This window comes from Triturus cristatus, chromosome 9 (assembly GCF_964204655.1).
Source record: "Triturus cristatus chromosome 9, aTriCri1.1, whole genome shotgun sequence".
NCBI lineage: Eukaryota > Metazoa > Chordata > Amphibia > Caudata > Salamandridae > Triturus > Triturus cristatus.
In genome coordinates this window covers 814,115,761-814,138,735 of record NC_140592.1, presented here as the reverse complement: position 1 = coordinate 814,138,735, position 22,975 = coordinate 814,115,761, and positions in this window count along the sequence as shown.

Here is a 22,975-nt window from a genome sequence, read left to right as displayed (position 1 = left end):
GAACCTCCCGGGCGTGCCATCCCTTGGTACTCCTCCGCAGGGAGGGTTCTTTCGTCTTGATTTCAAGTAGATCTTCTTTCCTGGTATTTATCAATCCACTGCGTACGGTCACTTCTCCCAATCCCTAGCGGCCCTCCTGTGGCCTGGGGTGGGTTGCCGGTGGGTGGCTTTATGTCTGCGAGCGCTCCTCCTCTATGTTTATCTTGTCGGTGCTCTCTCCTTGGTCTCGGCTGTTGCCTTTCGGGAAGAGTTACGTGGCAGACTCCTGCATTAAACATGCCTCTCCCCGCTCGTTTTGTTTTTCAGCTTCTGTGGCACTTCGCAGGTCCCTAGAGGACAAGTGCGGGATCGACCGTTTGGAGACAAGGTCAAGGTAACTAGAAGGGGTTGCCAAAATTTTAGGTAGCCTCCTGGGTGCAAAGGCATGCCGCGTAGGGCACTGGTTCTGCCATCCACCTTATCTTGGCGTATGGGAGTGGACTCTGGCCAGCATCGGTATTGTAGGACAGTACCGTGCCTTTCGGCACCTCATCCTTGGTTTTGTCTCCCCTAGCAGGTCTTATTCGGATGATCAGCGCAGATAACAACGGATTCCATAGGGGAAACACTCACGCAGCAGGTATGGGCACAGGGGGGGGCAATTTGCTGGCACAGGGAGCAGCGTACGTAGTTTTGCGAGCAGGGAAATATGCTCGCCCTGTTCCGTTACGCATGGTGGCAGAGCAGAGTCACACGATGTGCCCACGTGGGGTTGTTGGGCCTGGAGGGCTGGTGCATAGGAGGTATGGGGGTATCTCCTTAACCTCTTCCTTCATCTCCCCACACAGTGATGCACCTTATTTACTTGTAGTGTGCAGTGAATTGCAATGTTTTCATGTCTTATTTTGTGTGTTTGGACAATTTATTAAATGAGTAGAGCGTGTAAACCGTGTCTCTTGTCTTACTAGGGTCCCGGTATGGGTGATCAGGCATTCGTGCATCTCCAGGATGGCTCAGTGGGCGTCGCACCGGAACTGGATGCGGCGTTTTCCACAGACACAGTTTGAGTGGATGGGTTTCCATGGCATGAGATGGAGCAGCCTCAGGAACAAATTGGAACAGAAACTGGCAGCGCAGGGGGTTCCACCCAAAATGTTAGTGATTCACTTGGGTGGGAATGACCTCATTGCCTTGGGTAGAAGGTCACTCTTGCAGGCCATGAAAAGTGATTTAGGTGAAATCAGCAAGCGCTTGGGGCAATGCGAAGTTTTCTGGTCAGAAATGATTCCGCGCAGAATGTGGCTAGGGGCTAAATCTGGGGAGGCAGTTGAGCATTCACGGAAGCGACTTAAACGGGCAATGCACAAGTTCACTGACCAGAGGGGTTTGGGATTCATCAGACACGAGATGATTCAAGAGAAGGTGAAAGGGTACTTTGAGGACGATGGCGTTCACTTATCGCCAGTAGGCATGGACCTTTTTCTCCTAGACTTAAGCGAGGTGCTAGAGATGAGAGGTTGCAGGTAAGCCCATAGCTGTGGTGGGGGGCCCTGGCGGTGACAGGGGCCACCTCCAGAGCTGTGGCGGAGTTACAGGACAATCTGGAAGCAGGCCGCTACCAAGGGTACCTCTGCGCAGCACCATAGGGGGTGCCAGAGCCAAATCCGAGGAGCCTCATGGGAGGGTCCTTGAAACCGTGTCAGCGCCCTGCTAGTCCTTTGGGCGGTTGTGGGCATGAACAACCGGGGTGTTTGCTATGTGACGCTCCGCCCTGAAAGGGGCGTGAGTAAGAAGGTACCAACGGTCACGTGATCTGGGAATGACGATACTATGCCGCTGACCGAGGCACCCACAGGGGGCCACTAGAGAGGTCAGCGCTCTAGTGTCGCCTGGGCACCCTACACCCCTCCGCCCCCTTTGGGGGCAGGGAATCCGGTTGGAGTCCCACCCTACTTTCTGCCTAATTGTGACGCTAGGGGCGTCACTTTCAGGGCGTCTTGGACTTGGGAGAGGGTATATATCCCTCCCCCACCATGTTGGCGACCTCTTTGTTCGCCGTGCACGCCGTCTCCCTCCCTACCGCTTACCCGGTGTGGTGGTGGCAGGAGGGGGGCAGAGAATATTGTAATGTTTTCCTTTTTCATTGCAGGCGGGGTTACAGGGCGATCTGGAAGCAGGCCAGTACCAAGGGTACCTCTGCGCTGCACCATAGCGGGTGCCAGAGCCAAATCCGAGGAGCCTCATGGGAGGGTCCTTGAAACCGTGTCAGCATTCGGCTAGTCCTTTGGGCGGTTGTGGGCCTGAACAACCGGGGGTTTGCTATGCGATGCTCCGCCCTGAAAGGGGCGTGAGTAAGAAGGTACCACCAGTCACGTGATCTGGGAAGAGGATCACTAGTGGGGTTCACCCCAGTGCTGCCTGGCTCATCGGGCGGGCTGGCGGCCCAGTTGGTTGCCTGCCCTTGGATCGCCCGTAAGATAACCCACCTATTACATAACGGTGTATGTAATAAATCTGCAGCAATTGTACCCAAACAAATAATCTGTGTTGTGTGTTTATTCTTGGGAAATGTATATATTGTTGGAGGGGTGGAAAAGGATGCCAATGACGATACTAATTATCTGCCCCTCACCCGCATATTGCGTACTAGAACTTACCTTCGAGTTCAGCGCAGCTCGCGAGCGATGCCCACAAGCTCAACATAACACATATTCCTGTTTAAATAAAAACTACTATCTGTAATAGGCAGTGAATAAACAGAAAAGATAACAATGTAATATGAAAAAAACAAAAGAGATAAAAAACAATTACCAGCGCCCAACATCGGGTGTGGGGACAGCAGCAGAACCCAAATACATGCTAAGCAGTACCAAAATACCTATTAAGAAAAAAAATGAAACAATAAAACATGGTTCACATTACCACAAAATCATTGAAGGGTTTGGGCTTCACACACACTCTGCAAGACTTAATTGTCCTTTGAGACTGAAATTCCCTGTCAGTGCGATCTCCAACGTTAAGGAGAGGATTAGGGTTGGAATTGTGACAATCAGTAAACTTGCAACTCCCTCCTAAATCATCCACCCAATCATAAATTATAGGGCCCAACTTCCCCCTCAAGTTTAAAGAATTGGGCTGCAACACTCCCCTTTGAACAAAGCCAACCGTTTTCTATGCCACACCTTCCCATCACTGAGAAGGGCCAAGTTGCATAAGATCTTAATCACTTTAAACGGTCCTGAGTATCTGCTTTCCCCTTTACGCACCAGTCTACTTTTTTTTACCTTCACATAATCTCCCACCTTAAGGTTCATTTTCTTTACTCCATGTAAGGAGTCATATCTTTGTTTATAATTTGTTTGCCCAGCATCCATGTGCTCTCTCACACCACTAGGTGACCACACAACACTCTTGGTCTCCCTCAACCACCACATGTTATCTTTCGGGTCCAGGGATCTTCCTCTCATCAACTCAAAAGGGCTGAACTCTGTCACTTCACAAAAAGTAATTCTGTACGCATCAATCGTTTTCATTAATTCAGCCTCCCAATCCCTGCTATTGCTTTTTGATGATTCAGTGGTACCTTTAATCATTCTGTTGAATTACCCAACATTACTGTTGTCTTCGGGATGATCTAAAGAGGTAGTCTTATGCAGAATTCCTGTTTTTTTTAGTAAAGGATCCAAACACATCAGAAATGTACTGTCTTCCATTGTCAGAAACAACAATCTTGGGGAGTACTTCATGACAAAATACTTATTCCAGGAAATCCACAACAGCTTTAGAACCTGCCTTGTATACCTCCTTACTCTAGCCATTTAGAAAAATGATCCACCAAAACCAAGATGAACTTACTTAGGTGTACCATTCTTGTCTTGGACAGGACAGAAAATGTCAACACCAACCCTTTCCCATGGCATGCCTGGAACTTCAGTGGGGTGTTATGGTGGATTGAACGTAACCATGGACTTATCCGAGTTGGTGGATTTGACACAATCTCTTACCACCCTCTCTATTTCTCGATCAATCCCAGGCCACCAGTAATATTTTGTAACCTTACTTTTCATCCTGACAATACCAAGGTGGCCTTCATGGCACAAATTAACCACTTTATCCCTCAACACTCTGGACAGAACAAGTTTGCCCCCTCTTAATAGAAACCCATCTTCCACAGATAACTCATCCTTTCCCTCCCAAAAGAGAGTTAACTCAGAAAGTAAGTGGTGCTTATCTGGCCAACCAACCTTAACAAATAGCATGACATTGCTCAATATAACATCCTGTGCAAGTGAATTGGCCCACTCTTCCTGTCTGATATTTTGTAACTCCTCCGCAAGCACCATAGCGACTTGGTACTCATCCCATTCATTTTTAACATCATCCCCATTGGGTAAGGGTAATCTACTTAAGAAATCTCCAATCCTATTGCGCGCACCAGGCACACACTGTACGTGTTATGCAAAATCTAAAAACTGCATGGATAGTCTGCTGATGCGTGGTGAAACATTGTCAAACCTTGTGAAGTTAATACCCTGGTAAGTGTTCACTCCTAACTACCACTTTGGTGCCCCAGACATACAGCCTTAAATGTCTCAAACCCCACACACACCCTAAGGTCTCCCATTCATTGATGGAATATTTCTCCTCCACTGGGGTGAAGGCCCTGGATGTAAAAGTTAAAACACTTTCATTCCCATCTTCCTGTAATTGGGATAACACTGCCTTCAATCCCTTGCCACTAGCATATGTGGTAATGATGCTTTTGCAACCAGGATCAAACCCCTGGAGTGCTGGGGCTGTGCAGATGTCTTCTTTAATGCTCTCAAAACAACACTGGCATCCCGTTGTTTATACCAATGTATTACCTTTCTTTAACAACTGCCTGATAGGATACATTTCCCATGAGAAATTGTGCACAAATTTGGAGTAGAACTCCGCTAAAACCTTGTCCTTGTTCTGAGGGACAGGAGCTTTCATTATGGCTTCAACCATTTGTAGGTCCAAAGCATCAAGGAAAGGTTTTAGTAACCTCATATCATGTTATTTCTTATCTTTACCCATGACAAAGCTTTCATCTTGAAAAAAAATGACCTTATCCTTGTTCTGAATCAGTTTGGACATGAGATGTTGGAACATTGCTGCCAACAAAGCCAGCCCGAATGAGACTCTCCTAAACTGAAAACAGCCAAAGGGAGTGATGAAAGCGGTGAGATACTTATTACTATAATTTAGTGGCACCTGATGGTAGGCAGATGTAAGGTCTATGGTAGAAAACCAATTCATACCTATGGTAGTAGACAACAGCTCATTAATCCTAGGTAAGGAGCTCATTAATCCTAGGTAAGGGGAACACATCCACAAAGATGTTCTTGTTAAGTTCCTTCAAGTCCACACATTGACAAATGCACTCATTAGCCTTTTGCGCAACAACAAGGGGAGCCACCCAATCAGAGGATTCAACTTGCTCAATGGTGCCATTGCCCACTAACCTTTTGAGTTCACACACCACTTCATCTTACACATTTAATGGAATGTTCCTCAACTTATGTATAAATGGATGTGCATTTTCTTTAAGAATGATTTTGTTGGCAAATCCCACTAGTTCATCTACAGTGCCAGTGAACATATGAGGAAATTTGCTGACAACCTCAATACCAACATTCTCACCATTGTTCACTATCAAAACTGGATCTGGGCTGTTAAGGTCAAGCACAATGCCCAAGTCTCCTTGATCCCACCAACCCAAAACGCATGGACCAGATATAGCTAGACACAATTTGCATTCCGCTTTCCGGCACTTGAACTCAAAAATATATTTGCGAAATCCCCAAATATCAATTGCTTCACCAGTTAAACTTTGTGGAGGAAGGTCCAGTGGCAATAATTCAGAACCAATGTTGTCCTTAAACAACTTTGCCCAAATGTCCTTGTTGATAATTGTAAACGATGACACAGAGTCAGCCACCAATGCCACCAGAACACCACCAGGCCACCAATTCACAAATAGGTTTCTTCCTACCGAACACACCACACCTGTGGACAGTCCCCATCTGAACCTGATTGGTTATCTCCTTCACTTTCCTTCACAACACATTTAACAGATTTATATTTGTGACATACTTGCGAGTAGTGACCTATTGTGCAACACGTGGCACACTTTTGTCCAAAAGCAGGACATTTCTTATCATGAGCTAGGCAGAAGGAACTACCACAGCTGTCACATTTACCCCTTAAGTCTTCTATTTGTCATCTTTTTAAGCTTCTCCTGAACATCCTTCGCAAGCATTTTTTTATTTGCCGTTTTTACAATATCATCACTTAGATGTGAGCTCAGATTTGGAAATGATGGTTGTGACTTCCTGTAAATTGGAATCCCCATGTGCCCACAACCTATCCTGCACATTTGGATTATTGCAATACATGATTACTTGAACCCACAACAATTCCTACTCTAAACTCCCAAACATGCATGCTAATGCCAGCTTCGTTAATGCTCGTTAATGCTGCTACATAGTCCTTAATTTTTTCACTAGGACTGTGTTTCCTATACTAAAAGTTGTAATGGTCAATCGCTTTACACATGGTGGGTGAAAAGTATGCATCCAAATCGGCCAATGCGTTAGTGAAAATGTGCCCTTCATCTCCTGAGTGAGGTTTCTTCTCTATCCTGTTATATACCTTCAAACCTGCTGGGCCAAGAAAATGCACCAACATTATCTTCTTCTTGTCTGGTGACAAGTCTTCGAATGCCTCAATATTATTATTAAAATAGTCCTTCCACTCCTCCCATTTCAGATTGTTGACTTCATTCTACCTTACCATGAAAGGTTGCAGTGGAGGTAAATTAATTGTGGCTATAATGACTGTATATACGAGATAAAGATCTCCAAACCACTAAATAAATAACCACAGGAAAATATAGAAAGATAAATAAGCTGCAGAAACTTGCCCACACTGTTGAAGGTGCACGTGTCACCGAGGTAAAGATTCCGGTAAACACACTTGCAGCACTGCGTGAAGGTGTGCATGTCACCAAGGTAGTGTAACACTGTGGAAGGTGTCTGTGTCACCGAGGTAAGTATTCCATTGAGCACGCTTCAATAGAGTGCTGATGTGCATACCGCTGTCACAGTAACATATGATGCAAGGGTAGTAGTACCAACAGACTGCACTGCAGCAAGTGAACCAGCTTGTTCACTAAAAGTGCTGAATAGTCAGCCAGGAATCCAGATCAAAAATGCCCGCAAAGCGTGATCGGCCGTGCTCATATAATGTGTGAAAGCAAAAGACACACAAATGATGGACGAAATGCAAAACAAATCAAAACATTCACCTCCAGTATAGAAATCTGGGTTTAATCCATCGTTCCTTTGCTCACTGTGCCACCCCAGTTCATTCCCAGCCATATGCAAATCAGTCTTGACCCTGTGCCTCATGGGAACAGTCCAGCCCGAACTGCCAAGCCAGGTCCCCCCTGGACCAGAAACAAGCATCCTAAGAATGATGAAAACAAGCATCCTAGTACCAGTTTCGGGGTTTCACCCCTCATCAGCCAGGCTTGCTTGAATTCAGTGGCACAGTAAGCCCAGGACCCATGTCTGGGCATACCCGGCGCACTTAGGTCAAGAAAGCAGAAGACACACAAATGATGGACGGAATCCAGAACAAATTAAAACATTCACCCCAGTAAAGAGATTTGGGTTTAATCCATCGTTCTTTTGCTCACCATGCCACCCCAGTTCAGACCCAGCCATATGCAAATCATTCTTGACCATGTGCCTCATGGGGACAGTCCAGCCCGAACTGCCAAGCCAGGTCCTCCCTGGACCAGAAACAAGCATCCTAAGAATGATGAAAACACAGTGACACAAGATCTGAGTGTTGTACTGTGACGTATGGGGACAGGGTTGCACAGGAGGAAGGATCATGCTTACTGAGATGACAGTTGGATACGTAAGGCCAAAATTACAGGAAAGTAATAAAGACTAAACATTGTGTCCCTACAAATCAAAGAAACAAATTTTTTAAAGAGAGTGCTGGCAGTTCGAAAAATTCACAGCTAATTATTATAGTACTTAAAGAAATGTCTGTACCGTATATAAGTGATTTTATTAATATAGTGGGGCTTACATTTTGGAGAGGAATAAGGATGAAAGAAGAAACTAAATTAACTAAAGATTTAATAAAGGATTGCCTGACCCTTGACCACAGAAGAAAGATTCCTTGGCTAGAGCATATCCACAATTTGCTAGCATATTGTAAGATAACATTTGATAAGGTGAATCCTGAGCTTATCCAGGATGTTAGTAAAAGTGATTTGAAGTTGAGATATGCCTCCGCAAAGGAATTTGAAAGAATGGAAAACGCAAGTTGAAAACAAAGTGTAATTGCTTATTGCAAAATCCCTTCTGTTTTGGGTACACAAACATATTTGTTTTTGGTAAGCAATATCCAACACAGATTTTATTTAACAAGGCTTAGACTTGGTACATTACATTATATAATAGCATTTCCAAGCATGGAAAAGTGGTCCTATAAATTTCCAAACTGTCCGTGTGATGGGAAACCCCACCAGTCCACTTTGCATTTTTTATTGTTCTGTAGCTTTCATAGTGACATTAGGAAAAACAATTTAAAACCATTATTTTTGACCAAGAGGTTCTATCATTACAAACGTGCCTTTCATCTTTTTTGTAACATGGATAATATAAAAACAATGCATTCTGTTATCTCTTTTATACAAAGGACAATTAGGATTAGAAAAGATTTGTCTTATCTGGGTGTATTAATGTATGAAGATTTCAGTGACTGAATTTAGTTTAGCCATTTAAAATGCTATGTAACAACAAAATAATATTTCAATATTCTTATGATTATAACATAGCTTATCATACTTATTCTGCATATTATGCATTCTTTTTTCCACATAGGGAATTTTTGCACATGTAATTTGTAGATTTATAATTGACAAATAGAAAGTTATGAACTATTGGTATTTTAAAAAAAATTGTATATAATTGAAAACGCTGATTTTAAATCAGATTTGTGTATTCTTTGTATGCTTTTATGGCTGTAGATTTAACTCCAAATAAAGCTGATTTGACTTGACTTGAATAAAGACTATTGCCGGTGCAGCCCAGTAGGAGCAAAACTCCCCCAATCAACCACAAAAGTCACTCTCAGGCAGACGTACGCAAGGGAACAATCTTACTTCGTCGTAAGCAGATGTCTTATGAATAGGTGGTTGGTGGGTCCACATGTGGTCCGAGAACTTGTCCCCAACATTCTTGCATTAAACACCACAGAAACAGCGCTGAATGTCCAAGGACATATTTATTTCGCTGAACCCTCACACTGGCAATACACAAGATGGGGCCACAAACAGGATGGCCTTCTTCTTTGCTGCTCTTCCCCATAATGCTCTTCCAATCATCCCCACTACAACATTCTCTGCCCCACACCGGCATATTGCATACTAGAACTTACCCTCGAGGTCAGCGCAGCTCATGAGCACACAGAACAGTGAAATCCATCATCCTACAAGAAAACAAAGTAATTAGGTATACCTGTTACTTTGGTGAGCTGGCAGCTACACTAAACAGGGAAGAATCTCTGATGGTGATTCTCCCTAAGGAAGTTGCTATTCAAACCCGGCAATGAGCTGACAATTTTGAATCTCATTTTGGGGCATATTTACAAGCCCCTATCGGCACAGGAACATTTCTTTTAGCTAACACCACGCTCCACAAATTCTATAATAAATATGCCCCTTTGTACCTTCTGAGCACAGGATCAAATGAAAACTGGCAAAATAGCATCACTTACCACTCATGACACTCCAAACACTAGTTATATGAAAACTATACAGTGATCTAAATACACGCTGGCTGGGGCTCATCCAGAGCATGAGATTTGGCAGATATTATAGGGAGCAAGGAAAATTTCTGGACTGCAACTCCCAGACTGCAACGTATTGCCTCATTTGAGCCGTCCAATCAGAACATATGATATTGCATAATTAGGAGGTTACAGCCAGCCATGCACCTTCTGACTGGAACCGCCTCTGAAGAAGAGTATGACTTGAAACGCCTCTGCCCATACCAATAAAGTGCCTTGCTGGGGAACAAGAGGTCCGTGCTTCGAGTGCTGCTCATTCTTTCAGAACACCCCACGAGCCTTGATATATATATATATTCAAAACAAAGGTTGCCCTTATTTAGAACGCCATCACACTCTGGAAATAATCCTTCTTTATTGCAGGCAACAGCGGAGCGCAGTCACATCCAGGTAAGTTTGCCAAACGTTTCGGGCACATTGCCCTTGCTCACTGGCCCAGCTTTATAAGTCCTGGCAGTCTTGGAGGATTTAAATGTTCAATGGATACGCCCTAATGGGCTTGCACTGCCCCAAAGCCTCATGGTTGTTGTAGTTCCTTCTTTACCCACGTGGGCGCCGGTGGGACTTGATGCTGGAATTAACGATTCCAAAGTGGATTTACCTAAAGGCAACAAGGCTCTGCACTATCAGCCGTAAACCCCACAAAAATAGACTCCAAAGTCCACACTGCGCTCATTTTGTCAGTGCAGTAGGTCCGCTGGTTCTGTAGCGGGGCGCTCTTGCGGCGATCGCGCCGCTGTACTTAGTCCAAAACAAAGGTTGCCCTTATTTAGAACGCCATCACACTCTGGAAATAAACCTTCTTTATTGCAGGCAACAGCGGAGCGCAGTCACATCCAGGTAAGTTTGCCAAACGTTTCGGGCACATTGCCCTTGCTCACTGGCCCAGCTTTATAAGTCCCGGCAGTCTTGGAGGATTTAAATGTTCAATGGACATGCCCTAATATATCTATATTCACTGAAGAAACCATAGGTTTTAGGGAAAGTTATAGTTAGTTGGACATTTCACTCGTACAAAACCATAGAAATTCCCCCGTTATAGATAGTTCAGTTAACTATAATTCACGCCCCCGCAATGCACTGCTGATGATGTCACATATTACATCACACCCCTCCTCAGGCCAAATATGGCCCCGGTGACCCCATCCCCCGGGGCCTGGCCTCTCCGTGGTTTTTTTTTCTGCACATGGGAGGGGGACTGCGTGGCCCCCCTCCCGGGCCACATCTGGCCCCGGGGACCCTATCCCCCGGGGCCTGACCTCTTCGATGGGGACCGTTGGGGGAGTCCCAATGCCCCCACAGTCCTTCGGGAGCCAGCATTGCTTTTTCACATGGGGAGCTGCTAACATGCAGCTCCCCTTGTGGAAAAGCAATCTGCTTTGCTTCATTGAAGCGAGAGCAGGATTCCCTGCTATCGCTTCAATGAAGCAAAGCAGTTTGCAATGACAGGGCGGGAGCCGCGAGGCTCGGGGGTCCGTTACGGGCCCCCGAATTTTAATATTAGTGCCCCGGAGAGGTGGTGGTCCCCGGGCGTGCTGGGGGGCTCGAGCCACCCCACACAGGTGTTATTTAAAAAAAAAAAACCCAGGGGTGGCAGTCCCCGGGGCAGCGGGGGGCCATGCGCCCCCCGCAAAATATTAATCAAAGCCCAGGGGGGTGGCGGTCCCTGGGGCTTGGAGGCCCCCACAAATAAAAAACAAAGTCCCGGGGGGTGGCAGTCCCCAGGGGTGCGGGGGTGCCGTGAGCCCCCGCAAATATTTATGGAAAGCCCCGGGGGTGGTGGTCAGCGGGGCTGCAGGGGCTTCCCTGGGCCCCCGCTATTATATTTTCGCATGCATCCGGGACTTGTCCGACCCGGGGGTTAAATGATAACGGAGCGCGGGAGCACGCGCTGCGTTTTTTTAATTTACGCGGCCGGATCCGTGGATTTAAAAAAAATAAAATGCTTTTTTGGGCCCTGGGGGTCCTTGTGGGCCCCCTAAGCAGACCTCGGGGGTCAGGGTGTTTCTACCCTGCCCCCTTTTCTTGTTTTACGCGTTTGTTTCCCTGGTTTCCTATGCCTCGGTTCTACTGAGGCACAAGATGGCTGCCAACACTTCCTGGTTTGGAGTGTTGACAGCCAATTAGAATACAGCTCGTGGTCGGGAGGGTGTGCGGATCCTCCATGCCTCTAAATATCAAAACTTTTATTTTTATTTTTCTCAGCAACTACTGAATGGATTTACACCATTAAAAAAAAGGATGCTTTCTGAAGCAAGCACTACCTTTTTGCCAAATTTGGTGTAATTCTGTTCAGCAGTTCCAGCTGTAGCCGTGTCTAAAGTTTCCTATGGGAAATTGATTTTCCGACCTCTATTTTTTGAATTTTTCAGGAACTACTGAACAGATGTACACCATTTAAAAAAGGTCTCATTCTGCACCAAGGGCTACCTTCTTGCCAAATTTGGTGTAATTCCGTTCAGCAGTTCGGCTGTAGTCGTGTCTAAAGTTTCCTATGGGGATTAACATGGAGAAAACACGTTTTGAGACCCCCCCCTTTTTTCTCGGCCCCCACTTGCCAAATCACCCCGAAACTTTTAAGATAGGAGCTGACCGGAGCGGGCCATAAGTTTTGAAAATTTCGCAAAGATTCGTCAACCGGCGCCAAAGTTATTGGGAAATCAAAACACGAGCTTCCTATGGAAACTAGCTCCTAACTATAACTACCTACTGGCGACCGCCAGTAGGCAATATATATATATATATATATATATATATATATATATATATATATATATATATATATATATATATATATATATTCCAAAAAAACAGGTTGCCTTGCATGAAGACGCCAACACAGTTGCCAATATCACCTCCGTTTAATGTGGGCAGAAGAAGCGCCATGTGCCCCACCAGCAAAGTTACCAACTGCCAAACTTGTTTCGGGCTCCTGCCCTTGATCACTGGCGGTCAACACTGAGTCACGTCAGCTGTGCTGACTACATCACATTAACCCCGCCCTTCTGGGACTTCTTATCGCACATTGCATTCTGGGGTAAGTAGTCATTGCATAATCCAAAGTGGGTGCTGTACAAAGTCTCGTGTTTAAAAATTCGCTTCCCAAGTGGGGCTGGTGGCAGGGAACATTAACGCTGTCCACTGGTGTCTCAACCCACCAAACTGGCCTTGACAACTCCTCGCAGCTTTGACCAGATCCATAATTCCCTTTGTGATAGATATTTCAAGGACTACAGAGACTGGATTAGTCTGCCCTTGGAGGGGATTGCTGTTGGAAATAAGTTGGTGCTGGTGCTTATCCTTTGTTTTAAATAGGAGTCCAACATGGTTTCTTTGGTTGTGTGATGGTTTGCCAGTTTGTTAGGAAGTTCTTGAGTCATGGGATGATCTCCTTCTGTGCATTTAGGTTTAGGAAATTTAGCGAGAATTGTCTAAAATTCTTTATTTGCATATTGAGCATTTTTAATTCTGTCTGAATACTACCTTTTAAAAAAAATCTTTTTGGCTTGTATATTCTGTTAAGTTTGTGTATGTGAAGTTTGTCTTCATTACTATTTGTTTTGAGCCAGGTGCATTGCAGCTTTAAAATTTATTATTTTATTTCTTTTAGGTCAGGATTCCTCCAAGGTGCTTTTTATTCTTTTGTCCTTTTCTGTTGATCTTAGTAGTATTAGGATATCAAACTCCTTCTGGAACAACAAATAACATTTTTTAATGGAATTTATTGTGTGTCTATCTGTATTGGAAGTTAGTTGTGTTTTTAAGTGTTCAAAATTGAGTTTGTTCCACAGTCAATAGGTGGATTCATGTATGGTGGCCTTAAATGTGTTGATTTGTGGTGTTTTGTGTTTGGAAAGCTACCAGATGGTGGCCTGGCCTTGTGACTGGAGTAATCATTTGAAAGGTAACTAGTTCTAGATTTGCCAAAATGTTATCAAGGATATGTCTAGAGAGGTGTGTCGGTTTGTGGACGATCTGATGAAGATTCAGTGTGTCTATGCCAGTGATGATAGTTCTTGGATGCAGCATATTGGGTTTGTCAAACCATATGTTTAGGTCACCAAGGACGCATAGGTTGAAGTGTAGTGCTATAAGGTTTGAAACTGTGTCTAGAAATGTGTCTGGGTATGTTACATTGCTAGGTGGTGGCCTGTAAAGAAGGAGGAAGTTACAGAAGGAAGTTGATGTAGGGTTACATCTGGTCATGAGGGCCTCACAACCTTGTATGGAAATGTTGTCAACTTTGTTGAGATTTATTGTTTCCTTGAATATAGCATCTAGTCCACCTCCTCTTTTGCTTATTCAATTTTGCCTGACAGTTTGTTAGCCTGGAGGAACAGCTTCGTGCAACACTGGAGCCATGTCATCTCCCAACCATAATTCAGGTATACGTCACGTGTCACTGAGTAGGTTGTAGATGTGGTGCTTGTTTTTAGAGATATCAGACATTTATTAGTAGGCAGTATAGAGATTGTGTTTTGGTGGTGATCTGACTTTGTTTGCTAGAATAGTGAGTAGTACTCATTGAACTTGTATCAGGGGTATTATTAGTGTTGGCATTAACTGTATGAAGACAGCCATCATTGTGTTTGTCTATATTGTAATCCTCATCCATCAGGCTTAGAAGGCATTTTGTTGGGACTGTGGGTGTAGGTGGTGGAGATGGTGGTTGAGGGTGAGTTGCTGAGCTGTGTTGTTTTTATAGGGGAGCCTTGTTGTATAATAGACATGGAGATGCAAAGTTGTGAAGAGTGGCATATTTTTTTCTTTGTTTGAGTCTGTTTAGGGTGGAAGGTGTATGGGTTAGAGGTGGTGGTGGTGCATTTGAGTCATGTTTTAAGGCTCTAAATTGTGCAATAGGTGAGAGGCGGTTGAATGAGTGTTGTTGTGTTTGGCTGTGTGTTGTAGGAAGAAAAGATGGTTTAGGACCTGTATTGTTTGTGTAGTCATGAGGGTGGGAGTGGGTGTTTGTTTCTATTTTGTGACAGGATATAGTAGGAAGTTGTGTGTGTGTGCGCGATTTTGATGTGCTGGTGTGTGTGTTATGTTTTGTATTTGTGGAGTAGAGAGATAAAATATTGATGTCGTGAATTTCTGTGAGTGATTTGAATGTAAGGTACTGTTGGTGGGTGAAAGCACAGTGCCAATGAGACTCTTTTTTTGACACTTGCTACCTCAATACTATTACCTCATACTATTGCCATTTTGTAAAGCAGAGAATACAAACTAAAGTCTATAACTTAGGTCTTGATTCCAAGTGGGGAGTCACAACCAGGACCTGGGTGTTCCCCCCCAAAGCCCTGCTGCATTTATGATGGCATACAAAATAGAATAGTGGGGTCTGCACTTCAGAAGTGCCACTTTTTTGCCCAGTTCCCAATGCCGCCGTTTCCCTTTTAGAAACGTGAAATATATACACCCCCTAATTACTGCATCGTACACAAATGGCAATTAATTGTAACTTTGCACCAGCGATTTGAGCACCACTTTTAATTGGAATCTTATTCTGTTTCTCAGGGAGCAGAAGTAAGGGAAATTTAGGAATTACAGCTGTAATTGAGCTCATTTTCCAGTTACATCATTGTAATCGCCCCACGTTCTGTTCCACATAATATCAAAAGGCCACATTGCCTATTGAAGAACTGTATTTCGTACGATTTCTTTGTAAAACAAATCAGATCTGATGTGCACATACATGTATGGAATTCTTTTATATGAGCCACCTGATAAAGTGCTGTATACCATATAATCACTAAATAATCACATCACCTTTAATTATAGAAGGCTATCATCAAGTTCTTTGACAGCTAAAGCTAAATAACTCCCAGTTGTATAAAATCCGTCTTACTTTTTTATCTTTCAAGCTGCTGAAATGACATTCGTTTAGATTTCAAAGCAACCCAAAACTTCCTTTTCGTATAGTGTCAACAGAAGGATTTAAGCATTACTCTGTCAACTAAAGATTTCTTGAAGGCGATTAACGTGCATGCAGTTACACCCTGAAAACCCACCTGTGGCATGACCCATCTTGCTGCCTCTAGAATGGTATGGGCCAGCACCATAAAGTTATCAAAATAAAATAAAAGTGACAGTATCATTGTAGTAACCTCGTACAGTTTAAAGAAATTCCAGTGCATCTCACCTCAATACTTTTGTCCAAATAACAGCTCCACAACATACATTAATTTCGTGTAATTGGTCAATAGAGTGATGGATTGTCAAAGGGAATCTTACATCCTCAAACATTAAGGCCCAGATTTTCAAATACTTTGCGTCGGGTTTGTATTACTTTTTTAATGCAAATCCAGATGCAAAGTGTAGTGGTGGTATTTACAATCCAACACAAATTACGATGTGCATTGGATTGCAAGGTACGTTGAATGTGTGTTGGATTCTCGGGGCGGTGCATGCGTGTTCTCATGTTCCCATCCATGGGTTTTTACACAAATCCCTATCTGCAAAGAACTGTAGACAGGGATTTGTGCCAAAATCCTGCGACTCCTTCAGACAGGAGTAACGAGAAAAAATGTTTTCTTTTTTCGTCATTTTTCCCTCTTTGTGTGGTGCATTCTACAGCACACAACCAAAGTGCGAAACTTCTTAAAGTAAAGATTTTGTACTAGAAGAGACCCCTTCCTGTAAAAAAAACCATGCTTACAACAAGACTGAGGTGACGATTACGATCCGGTAAAAACCGGGTACGAACCGTCGGTCGGAGAGTTTTCTCCGTCCGACTCGTACCCGGTCGGAAAACTTTACAAACATGGAATTACGATTCGCACGGAAACACCATTTCCGTACGAATCGTAAAAAACACCGACCGACGAAAATATACGTACAAATGGGATCTGGGGAAAGAGCCGACGTGACGTCGGGACGCTTTCAGGCAGAGTTTCACGACCCAGGAAGTACGATTCGAACCGACAGCAGTCCGGACGGCAATATTTTTACGGCACCCAAAAAGTGCCGGAAAAGCGAAGTACGGCGCGAAACGACCAGAGTAGGTGGCCCGGTAAGCGCCGTACCCCCCCCCAGCCGAGTCGAACCCCCCGTGTATGTACACCCGAGTACGTGTCGAACCCCCCCGTGTATGTACACCCGAGTACGTGTCGAACCCCCCCGTGTATGTACACCCGTGTACGTTCGAGTCGAACCCCCCCGTGTATGTACACCCGAGTACGTGTCGAACCCCCCGTGTATGTACACCCGTGTACGTTCGAGTCGTACCCCCATCCATGTATGTACGGTGCGTACCTACATCCACGGGTGGGGGTACGACTCGAACTCGGGTGTACATACACGGGGGTTCGACTCGAACGTACACGGGTGTACATACACGGGGGTACGGCGCGTACATGCGGGGGCTGGGGGGGGGTACGGCACGTACATGCGGGGGCTGGGGGGAGGTACGGCGCGTACCGGGCATCTGTTTGGACGTCTCCATGGTTGCTATTGGAGTTCGGTGCGGACGGTCTTTTAACCATACGGTTGTACATTCGGACGCCCGGGACGGTTCGTGATTCCCCGGTCGGACTTCGCTTTTCACGTTTGTACGGTAAATCGTCCGAGGACGTGTCGGACACTTTTTCCGACCCGAGGACGTGTGGGGAATTATTCCCAATGCGACTCGTATGGGCTTTTTACCATGCGAATCGTGATTGCCAGTTTGTGCGGCACTTGTACGATTCGTACGGTAAAAAGACCGGATACGAGTCGTACGGGATTTTTTTTTACCGGATCGTAATTGGCACCAGGGTGTCTGCATTGGCGCATGACAGCTAAAGTGCACCAGTGGAAGGAGAGAGCAGAACAATGCTACTTCCTAGTGGATATGGCGCTGTTCTGCTCACTCCTGTTCACATAACAAAGTGCAGTAAATTTAGTTGTTGCTCTGAGTTGCATGAATGTTTCAGTAAATCTGGGCCTAAATTCCTTCAGACTTCTAGCACACAGATCCAAAGTGGGTGCGGCAAACTCCAAAGATTAAGAAACCATGGGCCAGATGTATCAAAAGAGCATTTTGCGATTCTCAAATTGAGATTTTTATTGAATCTCTCTTTGGGAATTGCAAATTACTATTTATGGAAGAATCGCCAAAGATTTTGCGATACCTTTATATTACCTAATAGCGATTCAGTAAATAACGAATCGCTATTAGGAAATATGACTCCATTCATTCTATGGTCCAATAGGCCCATAGGTGCGAATTATTTTGCATTAGCTAATTTGCGATTACCTAATTGATAATCACAAATTAGCAAATGCAAAGCCAAGGGTATCCGGGGGCCTAAGGCCCCCTGAAGCTCCCCCAAATTTTAAATTGTGCACATGTAAAGCGCACACATGCCCTCGGAGCATGTGTGCGCAACATGGCACCTTTAAAAATGCATTTTTCAAAATTTGCACATGGTTACCATCAACTTGAAGTTGATGGTAATTAGCGTTTCCTAAATGCACAGTTCGCATTTCAAAAAGGATTCTTACATGTGCATTAGGGATTTGCAAATTGCGATTCCCTATTTGCATTCACAATTTAGGTAATAGCAAAAAATTGTGATTACCTAAATTGCAAATACAAAGCCTTTCATACATAACCAAAGGCGTTTTTGCATTCGGAAAGAGACGCATTTTGTGATGTTCACTGTTTGTGAATGCAAAATACTTTCATACATCTGGCCCGCTGCACGCTGATGAACCAATATAGACCTTCTGTTTAACTTTTGAATTGGATACTCAAGGGTTGTAAACTATGCTGCTCTTCGCAAACCTTTTAAAAGTAAGTTTCCCCCATTTTAGGTGGTAGCTGGAACAGATTTTGATGCTTGTACAGTCTTAGATTTATTGTTTACATACCGAGTTGCTAATGAGAAACACAACAATAACAAAGCTGCTTTTTAAAGATTAAAGCCACTGCAAGTGCATGCAAAGTGCTAGTTTTCAGTAGGCCTGGGCAGAGTTCGCGGCGCTCCACTAAGCGGAACTCCATAAAGTGACAAAAAAACTCTGAGGAGTTCTGCAAGTGGGGGAGTGCAGTGCGAACTGCCGTTCGCACTGATCAACCTGCTGCTCGAGTCGAAATTCTACCTGAGAGTCAGCTCTCGCTCGCCAACTTATCTATGAGAGCGCGAGCGAGGGAAAAACCCTGCTGTACTACGCTCCGCGGAGTTTTCTGCACTCCGTGAGCTCCGCGGAGTGCAGAAAACTTTGCAGACTCCATGAGCAGAGCGAAGTTCACCACCCAGGCCTAGTTTTCAACCAGAATATAAGTGGCTGAAGTGCTTATTCTTAAACTAATTCTACATTTTTTAATTGGAATTTAGGATTTATGTTATAGGGTTTTACTTTTAAAGCGCCTAGAAAGGTAATTGTACCCACTTGTTCCCCCAACTGTGCTAGCTGGAACTAGGTCACATCCAGTACCAGACTTATCTACAAACAGCAATACACATTGCATTTGGATATTCAGATGTTCATATTTGTTTGGCTATGCATAGTTGTCGAAGAGTAAGTGTCTTCTGATGATCAGAGGACTGAGAACAGCAGCTGCGTTAATGTGTTGATTAGCAGTTCCTAGCTAGCTAGGGAGCTTTTCCCAACTGGCACTTGTAAGACAGTCAGGGCATTGTATATTAAGGTTACTGTTTACATCGTCTTATATCATTCAATTCAATTCAATTCAATTGAATCTTTATTCGGATATGAATATATCCATAAAAGTACAGGTCAAATAACGGCAAAGGAATACATTAGACTATAAAAATACATTAAGATAAAAGAAGCAGCAACATCATAAAAAGATGGAGAGGTTTCCGATAGGGACCTCTAAACACAGATCAAATAGCAGCATAGAATACATTGGACTATAAAAGTGCAATCAAATAAATGACAGTCCAACATCAGAAAGCAATTCCAAAACATGGACTTGTAAGATATACATGAAGACTATCTCAGCAAGAGTTAACAATTAGGCGTGACAGACCAGATGTTTTAACCATGATCATAAATTACAGATTAATACACTCATTAGAAAAAGCCTTCAATGAAAGCTCATTGAGGCACGCGTGTGAACTGCCGCTTTCAAAAAACCTCCCAGATCTATCCTATCAAAGCTTAGATTTATATTATCTCACTTATACCATGTAAAATAATAGTATTTACAAGAACAGTTATAACATCACAAATCAAAAAGTGCATGGTAGAGTGGAGAGTTATAGTTAATGTAGTATGGCTACAGAGCTGAATATACGGTGTATAGAAGTGTGCAAGTTATAATAATTTGAAGACATTGCATAAATCATAAATTAAAGATATAAGTATAAGTTTAAAAACTTACATTTTTGTGTACTTTAAATTTAGTTTGAAGCTGCATAATAAATATGGTGGTACAATTATTAATTTAAGGTATAACTATAACTTAAGAATTTCTAATGTTTGTTTATTGTAAGTTTGGTTTGTATAGAAAGAATACATGACGTTTTCCCAACTATAACAAAGGTTTAATCTGTGCTTTATTCTTTGAATTTCAATGATTTTTTATTTTTAATAACATTTCTTTTGAAATCATAGAGTTTACTGTCGTTGAGTGGAATATCATTAAGAGTATGGTACAGAAGAGTGGAGGAGAGTATTGTAAAGTCTACTGTTGTAGAGTATAGTATTGTAGAGTGGAGTATAGTGAAATGGGGTACAGTGGAGTGACGTAAAGTTGAATAACATATGGAGGAGTGGTATACAATAGAGTGGCATGGAGTGGAATGTTGTACAGTGGAGTGCGGTACAGTGGAGTGGTATAGAGTGGAATAGCGTGCAGGGGATTGTTGTAGATGTAAAATAGAGTGTAGTACAGTAGAATAGCATACAGTAGGGTGGTGTACAGTGGAGTGTCATAGAGTGTAGTGTGGTAAAGTGTAAAAGCGTATAGTGGAAAAACGTAGACTGGTGTGGCGTACAGTGGAGTGAGTTACTTTGTAGTGACATACAGTGGAATAGTATTTAGTAGAGTAGTGTAGAGTGGAGTTGCATAGAATGGAATAGCACTGAATGGAATAGCATAGAGAGCAGTGGCAAGAGTGCAGTTGAGTACAGTGGAATAAAGTACAGTGGAGTTGCGTAGAGTGGACTAGCATATAGTGCAGTGGTTTAGACTGGAGTGGCATAGAGTGGAATGGCGTAGATTGGAGTGGCATACAGTGGAATACCATATATTACAATGATTTACACAGGAGTGTCTTACAGTGGAGTGGCATACAGTGGAATAGCATAGAGTGGAGTGGCATACAGTGCAGTTGCTTACAGTGGAATAGTGTAGAGTGGATTGGCATACAGTGTAGTGGTGTACAGTGGAGCTGCAAAACAGTACATCAGTCGTGGGAGTATGTCGCTAACCTGCTCACAGGTGAAAGCGGTAGGGATATCCAGAACTTTGTCGAGCCCCAGAGCAAGTTCAGGGCTATTCCCACGTTTCTCTCGACGAGATTGCTGTCAGTGTGGTAAATCTGCATCCCCCAGATATTTGAAAGGGTCAAATAGCCACATGAGTCACAAGGGTGGGGATTCTCTGTCCTGATCTGGAATCCCTGGTAGAGGGAATATGCAGGATTTGGGCCAATGATTCTAAGGCCAGACATTGCTCCAAAATCATACAGCAAAGCCATTGAGCCCGGGAGTGAGGCCCAATGTCGTGCAAATAGACAAGAGCATAGTCTACATATAGGAAGACCACATGTTAGGCATTGGGTGTTGCAATTCTCCACTGGTGAGCCCGCAGCTGCAATTTACAGGCCAGTGGCTTCATGGTTCGGATGAAAATCAAAGAAGACAGGGGACAACGCTGCTGAGTGCCCTGTTGGATACCAAAACTCTCCAAGATCAGAAGCCCCGGTTTGACTATCAAAGATACCCCAGGCCTAAACACATCACCTTCAAGGTATCAAAGAGAAACTCCCAACTCAGGGCATCAAATGCCATTTCACTGTCAAGTGAGACTGCCACCAGGGGCCCAGTATTTGACAAGGGGTCTTCTATCAACCTGAGGAGGCACCGGATGTTAGGAAAGGTGTTGTGGCAGGAAATTAACCCTTTTGATCCGGGTAAAGAAGAGTACCCCCCACCAGTAACAACCTATTTACTAGGAACTTTCTCTGAATTTTACAGTCTAGGTTTAGTAGCAAAAGGGAGACAAATATGATTGGACATCGAATGGGTCAAGATCGGCTTAGAGAGCACTGCTATCAGGGCCTTTCAGAGTGAATCTGGTTGGTGACATCTCACCCATGCCTCATTGTATGCCTCAAGGAGCCTGGAGGAGAGTGAAGCACTGAAAAAAGCATAGTATTCAATTGGAAGGCCATCCGTGCCCAGAGCCTTATTACAAGCTATCGGAGTTATTGCTAGGCAGATCTCTTTCAGCTGGAGAGGGTCATAAAACTCTACTCCCTGAAGCGGGTTCAAGCAGGGGTGGGGCAACCCCGTGGAAACTTACCCAGCCTCTCCCTAAACAGCCTCTCTCCTTCAGCATATAGGGCTTGATAATAATCCACAAAATCACATTGATGGCTGCCCGTGTAATAATGATGTGCACCCCATCTAGCTTCAGTGAACCTATCAGTGAATGTGTCTGGTCCTTGCGTACCAGCCATACCAGAAGACAGCCTGCCCTATTCCCCCTGGTATTGTTTGTAGTCAAGTTTCCTAGTTCGCCCCTCAAGATCCCAGAGTTCTTTCTAGAGCTGACCAAGTCGGGCCACTCCCTCAGTGTGTACCGGCAGTGCGATCTCCAGCTGCCTTAACTCAGCATCCTGTGCCATGATTTCCCTCTGCAATGTCTGCCAGGGCTCCCACATCATGGCAATGCGCAGACCCTTCATTACCAAGTTATGTGTGTTCACTCCACCGCCTTGCCAGCGTGCCATGAAAAGGGGACGTCTTGGAGCGCCTCTGTCTAGAGTCTGCACGTCGGGATGCAGGGGCGGGCTATACCCATTGCAGTGTCACTAATAGCGGACAATGGTTGGATAATGTGCACCCCAAATACTCTGTACGATGGATCGAGTAGGTGAGCACGATCCCGAATAGAAAGACATCTAGTCTGGTGTGCAAT